General features: G+C 43.6%; 1 pseudogene; it reads left to right on the top strand.

The window, feature by feature from the left end:
• Window positions 1-7,525: 7,525 nt before the first annotated feature.
• Window positions 7,526-9,874, top strand: LOC105869135 (eukaryotic translation initiation factor 4B pseudogene; annotated as a pseudogene).
• Window positions 9,875-10,837: the final 963 nt, after the last annotated feature.

Here is a 10,837-nt window from a genome sequence, read left to right as displayed (position 1 = left end):
GATCATCTCGTGTCAGTCCCATCTCTGCTGAAGACAATCCCACAACCTCCACGCAGACAGTGGTGTTGAGCCATGTCCTGTAGCACAAAGAACAAAGGACACTGCCCCTCCAGACCACTGGCTTGGGGCAGAGATGCAGGTCTTAGTTCCCAAAGAGTGAGTGAGGTTTTAAAGAGAGAGAATACATTTTTGCTGTTTTTTCAGGCCATTCTCTGTTACATATTCCTCCCCGCCCCATCAATTTCACCCTTCCATATTTATAGGAGGGGGGACAATGTAATCTTTGAGTTATTTTCTGTTGAATTGGGGCGATATTTTAGATGGAAGGTTTATACTGTAAAGCTCTGGCAGGATATTTTTTGGCAATAGAATACCAGGCAAAAACAGTCATAAGCAATAACAACAATAGTGAGGACTGAGAAGGCAACATGGACTGTCGCCTTGTACACAATGTCTGATACAGGGCTGGGTTAGAAAGAAACATGGGACCTCTGAGTACAGAACTATTGGTTGCACCCTGTAGGTGATCTGACAGACCAGTTTTTGTAACTTCAGAAATACTTGCACTGAACCAGGTTTAGGATGACAAGCCAGCAGTAGGCAGATCAACAGAAGACACAATAGCCTAGGGAAAGCTGCACTAAGGAGTTGTCCCTCTTTCCTAGAGACAAAACAAATAATCAAAGGAAGGTTAGTAAAAATATAAACTTTTTTATTTGTTTCCTTTTTAAAAACATATACTTTAGATTGCCTGAAGGCTGGCCCCTCTACTTGATGCTTGGGTCCTCTTCTTCCATGGGACACCTCTTTACTCTGGTATGATGGACCCACGGTTTTTATTTTTGACAGTATTAATGAGCTGTTAGAGACACTTGATAGAGTCTCTTTCACTTTTTTGTTTCCAACTGGGGCGGAGACTTGAAAGAGGCAAACTCATGTATGGTCGTTAGCACCCTCATGGTTATATTATCATATTTACCTTGGGGTGTCAGGAAGGGTCTCTTATAAACTATGTTCTGGGGCTTAACTTAAGTCTGTTTATAGGGGTACCCTTATCTGGCGGACAAGTGGCAATATCTTATCTCAATTTCCTGTATCAATTTCAGGATGTATGTAATTTTCATTCCACATGTAGGGTGTTGTTTATTTGGTGGGTTACCTCCAATATGAAAGAATGTCTATTATTATTCTACATAGAGGAGGGAAGTCTATGAATATCATAACGACCTATGGGATCATTGAGTCTACCATGTCCTGCCTTGGAGAAATGGTGTACCAGGTTCACACTGGGGGTCCACATTAAACATTTGTGGGAGACCCCAGAACAGTGTGCAACAGATCCAGGTTCAGAGGACGGGAAGCAACGTTCCCCTGATGGGCACTATCATGGAGTAGCCAAACACGGTGATACTTTGAGCTGCCCCGTGTCACCTTAGCTGTCTGTCTATGGTGTCCATCACAAGCATGTCATTTTCTATGTGCTTGGCCTCTTTTTCTGGACTGCGGATGTGCATTATCCCATCATCCTCTGCAGCTTGTTCCCGTTCTGCACTGACGTATGTACCTGGTGTCAGCACTCCAGGTAGGAGCCCATTTTGGAGCTTCAGGCACTCTCTCCATCTGTGGAGGACAAGCCTTTACCCAGCCTGAAAAGGTATTTATTAGTACAAGTTCAGGCGTCTGAACAAAATTGCTAGTCACTGTACGTCTTTTTGTTTGTTTGTTTGTTTGTTTTGTTCTTGAACAACCTCTAGCACATAAACAGTTTGTTGTAAGCAGGGTCTTTTCGAATGAGGATTCATCAAATCCATTAAAGCAAGCACATAGACAGTCCAAGGTACACAGGGTCCTCCCAAATGAGGTGCTCCCAAATCCACTAAGGCATCGCATCTATAATGTGTGTATTCATGTAGCTGCCTCTCACGAGGCCACACCAAGGCTTCGGGCCTGAGAATGAGTCCATGAGAATTCTGAATCCATTTAACTGTGTCATCCCAAATGTCACAGTCACAGTCTTTGCTTCCAAAGCAGATCTAAACCTAGCCTGAGTATCAAGGCCCCAGAGAACAGATCATCTCCAGTGGCCTCCTTAGCAGCTCTGCCAGTCACCTTTCTTTGGCCATGTTGGCCACCTGCTTGGGCTCAGCCATGGCCTGTTTCAAGGCCATTATTTTAACCACTTCAGTACGGCACTTACCAGCCGAGAAACCTTGCCCACAGCCGGCACTCATAGTCCGCACGATAGTGTGTGCTGTGCATTGATGAAAAATCCGTTTTGCTCTTGTGAGATGAGGAAAGCTTGAAAGCACTGGAAGTTTATTTTACTTTACAGGCAGCTTTACTTGTAATGTAAATTAGAATAGGTAACATATACATATATGCTTTCATTACGTTATTTTTAAATGTTCACAATGTTATTTTGATAAATGAAAAATTAGAAAAGTTATATCCCGGCTGTCGGCGAAAGTCGCTGTGTGCGTTTATTTGTGGCTATTGACTACAGTCAACACTCACACCGAAGTGGTTAATGGCATACTGAATATCTTTATTTTCTGTCATCAGGAGACTATCCCTTTTTTAATGCTTTTTTTTTTTTTCCAGACAGAGTCTCACTATGTTGCCCTGGCTACAGTGCCGTGGCGTCAGCCTAGCTCACAGCAACCTCAAACTCCTGGGCTCAAGTGTTCCTTCTGCCTCAGCCCCCCAAGTAGCTGGGAGTACAGGCATGCACCACCATGCCCGGCTAATTTTTTCTATATATTTTTAGTTGGCCAATTAAATTCCTTCCATTTTTAGTAGAGACAGGGTCTCGCTCTTGCTCAGGCTGGTTTCCTACTCCTGATCCTGTGCGATCCTCCTGCCTCAGCCTCCAAGAGTGCTAGGATTGCAGGCGAGAGCCTCCACGCCAGGCCTTTAATGGTTGTATGAGCATATACTATCAAAAAACTTATTTAAAGGGGGGGAAATGGGCATTTATTGAAACCTTAAAATCTGTACCCCCATAATATGCCGAAATAAAAAAAAAAGTAAAAAAGAAAAAAAAAACTTATTTAGAGTCCATATAAATGTTTTTCTTTTTCCCTGTGGATAACTATTCTGGTTAAAGCCACTAGCTCAGCTTTCTCGGCCAAAGTCCCAGGTGGCAGTGCCACTGTCATGGTCATCACATAACCAGCCCTTCGTTGTCCATGAAGCTGTCCCTGTCATTGAAAAGATCCCCGTCTTGCTCTGGCATTGGCTGATCTGACGGATCTATCCTGCTAGAACACACAGTCTCTAGAACCTCTACACAGTCATATTGTAAAGACTCATTCTCGTTGGCTGGAAAAAGGTGGCAGGATTGAGAGAGACACAGTCTTTAATAACAACTCAGAAGTAGCTGTTACTGTCTGGAGGCAAAGAGGCCATTCTCTCACCGTATTGTTTAATGGCTTTCAGAATTATGTCACTGGCCTGGGATGTCTCCCTGCATCTAAGGCTCATTCTTTATTTGTTGTCTCATTTAGGAGTCAGGGAAACGCACAGCAGGGGCAGTCATAAGCTGTCCCCTTAAGGGCCCCCTGTAAAAGGTCTTACTATCATTCTGAAGTCTGGGATCTAGATGCCATTTCTAGGAACCCTAGATAATAGCCTGTTGTTTGTACAACTTTCCAAGTGCAAGTTCCACAAGTTTCATTAAGCTTTTATCAAACAGGGCAGGAGAGCCCATGAAGCAACAGAGGACATCTCAAGATCCTGTTCTGTAAATGCAACTGAGTACCATTCAAGTTTCTCGGCCCGTTTGCATATCTACAGCTGTCTCCTGGATGGGTATAGCTGGTGACTGGGGCTGGGGCAGTGGCCAGGAAGGGGTCTTCCCAGACCACTTCTGTCCGTGGCCTTGGCACTAATTGAATCCCTCTGTCAATTTTGCCCATGGCTCCTGTGGGAATATTTGAAGTCATGGGGCTCCGAGTGCCCTACTTTCTTTGCCGTCTGGGTCCTGCACTTTTAAAAACAATATTTATTCTCCTGGGGCTTCTTGCTACCTGGAGTCCTGGCAGTGTTTTGTCGAATGTCTTTTCTTTTTACAAAAAGCACACTGTTTAGAGGACTCTTGTTTGGCACCCCTAACAGAAGACTAATAGGTTTGAGTTTTTTGTTTTTTTCCTGGCGTTTATATACTTTTTAATTTTCCTGTCTGGCTAGGGATGTGTGCTTTGCCCAAACTGAGTTTTCTGCCAGGTCTTAGAATTTGAGACCATTCTCAATCCCGAGTCGTAAGCCAGGGGGCGTGGGATTGAACAGTTCAAGTTGCACCCTCCCCTGGCTTTCTCATGGTGACAAGATGGTGGTGGGGAGGGGGAAGTTGAGGAGCAGGCCTTTTCTCTATGCCCCTCACTGGTCATGTTTACCAGTCTTCCCTCTCCCTGGTAGGGGGTGGGCAGGAATCCAACTATTTAAGTAAAAGTATCATGACTACCTCATGCACTGCCAGTAGAGGACTCTCTTGTACTATTAATGACATCCCGACCTTTGAGATCCTTACAAATGAAATGTCCGACCTCAAAATTAAACAAGGAAATCAGACATTTCATACCCAATATAGGCTGTCATCCCAACCACCTCACCTTTGACAATATATTTTTAGTTACAAGACAGTCTAAGGTTTTATTTTTTTTTTATTTTATTTTATTTTTTTTTTGAGACAGAGTCTCGCTTTGTTGTCCAGGCTAGAGTGAGTGCCGTGGCGTCAGCCTAGCTCACAGCAACCTCAAACTCCTGGGCTTGAGTGATCCTTCTGCCTCAGCCTCCCGAGTAGCTGGGACTACAGGCATGCGCCACCATGCCCGGCTAATTTTTTATATATATATATCAGTTGGCCAATTAATTTCTTTCTATTTTATAGTAGAGACGGGGTCTCGCTCTTGCTCAGGCTAGTTTTGAACTCCTGACCTTGAGCAATCCGCCCGCCTTGGCCTCCCAAGAGCCAGGATTACAGGCGTGAGCCACAGCGCCCGGCCAGTCTAAGGTTTTATTTAACAGCAACTCCTCACACTCCATCACGTACATGGGATTACAACGATACCTTTTGCTTACACATAGGTTTCTAGCTATAAGTTGACCAGTTAGCCAAACTTTTTCCCAAGAGAATTTTAGATGGAACTTCTTTACTTTGTAACAAAAAATCACAAATAACAAACACAGACACTAGAGAATTTTCAAGACAGAATGCCAGGCCCTTACCAGATGGAAATCACAAATTGAGAACCAAATTTTCTCAAAGCAGAATCAGCATTTCTTAATCCAAAGGAGACAAAATTAGAACCAATTTTAACATTTTTCAATCCCACCTGGTTGCCTGAGACGCACAGATGAGATTAATCCAAATCAGGTCCCCTAGGTCCACTCAACCTCTTCACTTCTATCCCCAAACTGGTGCCTTAAAACAAAGGCAACAGGGAGTTCCTAACACCACCCTGACAAATAGTTGGACTCAGGTCTCAGTGTCTCATGGAACATTATTTACAAATGGCTGTGGATGTTGCTACCCTTCCCAAATCTGTTTCTTTCCACCAAACTCAATTCAGTTTGGTTGGAGTTGTATGCATTTAGAGCAAAAGAAATGGGACTTCTTCAGAGCTAAACAGCCCCTGGAGCTGCTGGGTAGTCCCTTACTTTCTTGCCCAAAAAGCTGAAGTTCCTACCTAAGGCTTGTCCCAGAGCTGTTCCCTGCCTCTTACAGCAGCCACAGGATGCGGGTCCCCTGGGGGAGCTAATGCCACACCCATCGATGCCAAATGTGTTACCGAAAGCTTGGCACGTTTCCCTGGAGCCACATCAGAAGAAGGACAACAAGTGGTTTGAAGAGGAGGAGGAAAGAGGAGTTTACTAGTTTCCTGGCAAATGAGGAGGATGGAGACTCCTGTCTAAAATGCCAGTGTCCTATTAATAGGCAGAAATACAGAGCTTTTAACCACTTTGGGACCGCGCTCACCAGCCGGGAAACCTTGCCCACAGCCGCACTCATAGTCCCCACCATAGTTTGTGCTGTGCATTGACGAAAAATCCGTTTTGCTCTTGTGAGATGAGGAAAGCTTGTAAACACTGAAAGCTTGTTTTACTTTACAGGCAGCTTTACTTGTAATGTAAATCAGAATAGGTAACATATACATATAAGTTTTCATTACATTATTTTTAAATGTTTACAATTTTATTTTGATAAATGAAAAATTAGAAAAGTCATATCCTGGCTATCGGCTAAAGTCACTGTGTGCGTTCATCTGAGGCTGTTGACTACAGTGGACGCTGGTCCCAAAGTGGTTAAAGAGAGGTTTTCAGCTTCAGACAATTGCTGTTCAACTACAGTGGATGATTCTGATCGTCTCAACCCTGTCCCATCTCTGCTGAAGACAATACTGTTACCTCTGGCCAGGACCTCTACCTGGACAGTCCCTTGAGTCATCTCCTGTAGCACAAAGAACAAATGACATTGCCCCTCTGGATCACCGGCATGAGGCAGAGATGCTGGTTTTAGTTCACAAAAAGTGAATGAGATTTTAAAGAGACATAAAATATTTTTGTCATTTTTCCAGGCCCTTCTCTGTGTTACAGTATCAGGTTACCTCCAGTGATTAGCGACCTCAGGTTTTTGAGCAAAAACCTGACTACTACAACAAGTAGTTTTCTTTCATCTAATTCTCCCCTTGAATATAAATTAAATGTCACACAATGGAAGCATGAGTATAAATCCGTAGACACTGCCTATTTCTGAAGCCAATGTGGTGGCACTTGAGGCATTAGGCACAGTCAGCACTTGTGGCCAAATGGTCAGGGACAACACCCTCTCCCTGATAGTGGAGGAGTAGCATGTTCCTCCCACGTCATGTCCTGACCCGTCGGGCCTTGGATCACTCCTTTACTCCTTGTTCATAAATAGAAACTACACAAATAACTTTTTGTATATAGAAATACCTAGAAAGGATGACCTAGTCCAACATTCTAAAAACAACACATTAAACACGGAATTATTATTTTTCTAAAATAAAATTCAAAACTATGCAATACGACCTGCCAGAGCCATTCACTCCCAGAGAGTGGAAGAACACTCCTTTGTGAGTTTCCTTATTTATAAAATGAAAACTCCCCATGATTTTCAAAGGAAATACATGAAAATATTAAAGATGGAATTGAATTGATAATGTGATATTCAACATGCCATTGTTCTGGGAGAAGGAAACCCAAATGGTGTTTGGAGGTGACAGGTTACCTGCACTTCTGGACATTCACTTCCATAAAACAATAAACAGTCAGATGGTCAATGTGTGCTTTTTTAAAAAACATTGAAATACTATAAAACTTTCTTCATTTTTATATTTATGAAATAAGATACACAAAGACTAAGATTTCAACAAATATAATGATATTAAAAGAATTTCATGGTAAAATAAAATGAAAAGTTTGGCTGTGTAGCCACTTGAAACCAGTAACTGTTGTAGAGCAAAAGGCACAGAGGCGCTTTTGCCTTCTCTCTCCGTCTCCCAACATGGCGGCTTCAGCAAAAACAAAGAATAAGAAGGGGAAGAATATCTCCCTGACAGACTTTCTGGCTGAGGGTGGGGGTACTGGTGCAGGAAGCACCTATGTCCCCAAACCAGTCAGCTGGGCTGATGAAACAGATGACCTGGAAGGAGATGTTTCAACCACTCGGCACAGTAATGATGATGATGTGTATAGGGCACCTCCCATTGACCATTCCATCCTTCCCACTGCTCCACAGGCTGCTCGGGAACCCAATAGAGATCAGAGCCATCTTCCCAAATCGCCCCCCTATACTGCTTTTCTAGGGAACCTGCCCTGTGATGTGACAGAAGAATCGATTAAGGAATTCTTTAGAGGATTAAATATCAGTGCAGTGCGGTTACCCCATGAATCCAGCAATCCAGAGGTTGAAAGGTTTTGGTTTTGCTGGGTTTGAGGACCTGGATTCCCTGCTCAGTGCCATGAGTCTCAATGAAGAGTCTCTAGGTAACAGGAGAATTCGAGTTGATGTTGCTGATCAAGCTCAGGATAAAGACAGGGATGATTGTTCTTTTGGCCGGGATAGAAACCGGGAGTCTGACAAAACAGATACAGACTGGAGAGCCCATCCTACCACAGATACCTTTGATGACTACCCGCCTAGAAGAGGTGATGATAGCTTTGGAGACAAGTATCGAGATCGTTATGATTCAGATCAGTATTGGGATGGGTATCGGGATGGTCCACACCGGGACGTGGATCAATATGGGAGCCGGGATCACTATGATGACCGAGGTAGCAGAGACTACGATAGAGGCTATGATTCCAGGATAGGCAGTGGCAGAAGAGCATTTGGTAGTGGGTACCGCAGAGATGATGACTACAGAGGAGGCGGGGACCGATATGAAGACCAATACGACAGACGGGATGACAGATCATGGAGCTCCAGAGATGATTACTCTCACTCTCGGGATGATTATAGGCTTGATGAGAGAGGTCCCCCCCCCCAAAGACCCAAACTGAATCTAAAGCCTCGGAGTACTCCTAAGGAGGATGATTCCTCTGCTAGCACCTCCCAGTCCAGTCGAGCAGCTTCTATCTTTGGAGGGGCAAAGCCTGTTGACACAGCGGCTAGAGAAAGAGAAGTAGAAGAACAACTACAAAAGGAACAGGAGAAATTGCAACGTCAGCTGGATGAGCCAAAACTAGAACGACGGCCGAGGGAGAGACACCCAAGCTGGCGAAGTGAAGAAACTCAGGAATGGGAACGGTTGAGGACAGGAAGTGAATCATCACAGCCTGGGACCTCAGCCACATCTGGCAGAAATGTACGAAGGAGAGAGAGTGAGAAGTCTCTAGAAAATGAAACACTTAATAAGGAGGCAGACTGTCACTCTCCAACTTCTAGCCCTCCAAACCTGATCAGCCCCTAAAGGTAATGCCAGCCCCTCCACCAAAGGGGAATGCTTAGGTGAAGCGAAGTTCTAACCCTCCTGCTCGATCTCAGAGCTCAGACACAGAGCAGCAATCCCCTACAAGTGGCGGGGGGAAACCAGCTCCAGCTCAGCCGTCTGAGGAAGGACCAGCAAGGAAAGATGAAAATAAAGTAGATGCGATGAGTGTCTCAAAGGGCCAAACTGGGACCCCTAGCCGTGGTCCAGGAGATGGAGGGAACAAAGACCACTGGAAAGAATCAGATAGGAAAGACAGCAAAAAGGATCAAGACTCCAGATCTGCACCTGAGCCAAAGAAACCTGAGGAAAATCCAGCCTCCAAGTTCAGTTCTGTGAGCAAGTATGCTGCTCTCTCTGTTGATGGTGAAGATGAAAATGAGGGAGAGGATTACACCGAATAGACTTCGACATCTTGTGCTTTCGCCTAGTCTCTCTCCACCCTGGAACATTCGAGAGCAAATCAAACCTCTATTCAAACAAGAAAAATAAAACTCATCATCTCCTGGAAACTTTTCTTAACTTTTTTTTTTTTTAAAAAAATGAAATGAAATTCTTTTGCATGCTGCTGCAGCCTTTAAAGTATTGAAGTAACTGGAGAATCGCCAATGTATCCAGAGAGAAAGACACTACAGCTTTTTTAATGGAAAAGTTGTGGTGCGATTTTTATGACACTATGCAGTTGCCTGTGTGATTAGTGCCTAGAGGACTCCATTTAGCAGAAATGTAATGACAGTGATATGATGTCTGGAATCTGGGCAGTAGGGGAGGTATAAGGAAGAGTGTGAGATTTCCACCTTTTAATTCTTATCCTATTGTGGCATATATGAATTTTCAAACATTATCTGAATAAATTTTCCATCCTTGGAAAGGTAGATTTAGCCTGTCAAATTGTTTTAGTCTCCAGGAGGCTGCTAGCCCCTCCTCTTATTTAATTCTGAGATATTGAGGCCAGCCTAGGGGGAGTTCCTTCATTTTTTACCCCCCAGGGGGGTAGTTGGGAGTGAGTTACAGGCTGCTAAAGAATAGGACTGCTTGGGACCAAAATAAATGGGAAAATTGTAGTTTGAAAACAAGCTTTTGGGAGGCGATGAATCATTTTGCACCAGCTTATAGGGGAAAATAATGTTAACTCCAATAAACACATGAATGGTTATTTCCTGGAACAGGAAGCACTTTGGGATCTTGGGAATTCCCAGTCTTATGTGTCCTGGTTTTGCCCTTTCTAAACACTGTCCTTTTTGAAAGTTCAAATATATCCACATTCTGTTGAAACCTTGAAGCTTTAAAAATTTAGATTCTTGTCATTGTGTTAAGTTCATGGTACTCTTACCTCCCTAAAAGCAGTCTCTAAGTCACATACCTATTATCTAGGGCATTTTATATCTCAGCCACTGGGGGCTGTGAAAGGAAGAATCAATGCTTTTCTCAAGCAAATGGCTTCCTTGATTTATTTTGACTCTCCTTCCCTCCATCCATGCCTGCTCCTGCTGCTTTAACCCCTTTTACAGATTAGAATACTCTAGAATTGATGATCTTGGCTGGTAAATAAAGGTGGGTAAATAGGGACTGTTAAATTGGGAGGCTTTTCTTATAACCACGATTGGGTTTTGTTTTCCACTCCCAAATTTCTATCTCTCCACTGAAATCCCACACCAGTGCTTAGATTTATAATGTGGCCTAGTGTGTGTGTGTGTGTGTGTGTGTGTGTGTGTGTGTGTGTGTGTGTGTGATTTTTTTGTTTTGTTTTGTTTCTAAACTTCCCTTAAGAGAATAAATGGTAAATGGTAATGGAGAGCGCTGTTTAACAAGGTCAAGGTCCTGGTTTCTCTTTCAGCACAGTAGCTAAACTTGCCTGCTTCGATGTGCAACTTTGTAGGGGTCAG

This window comes from Microcebus murinus, chromosome X (assembly GCF_040939455.1).
Source record: "Microcebus murinus isolate Inina chromosome X, M.murinus_Inina_mat1.0, whole genome shotgun sequence".
In the NCBI taxonomy this organism is placed as follows: Eukaryota; Metazoa; Chordata; class Mammalia; order Primates; family Cheirogaleidae; genus Microcebus; species Microcebus murinus.
Note: the sequence above shows the minus strand (reverse complement) of the source record. Positions and strands in the feature narration are given on the sequence as shown.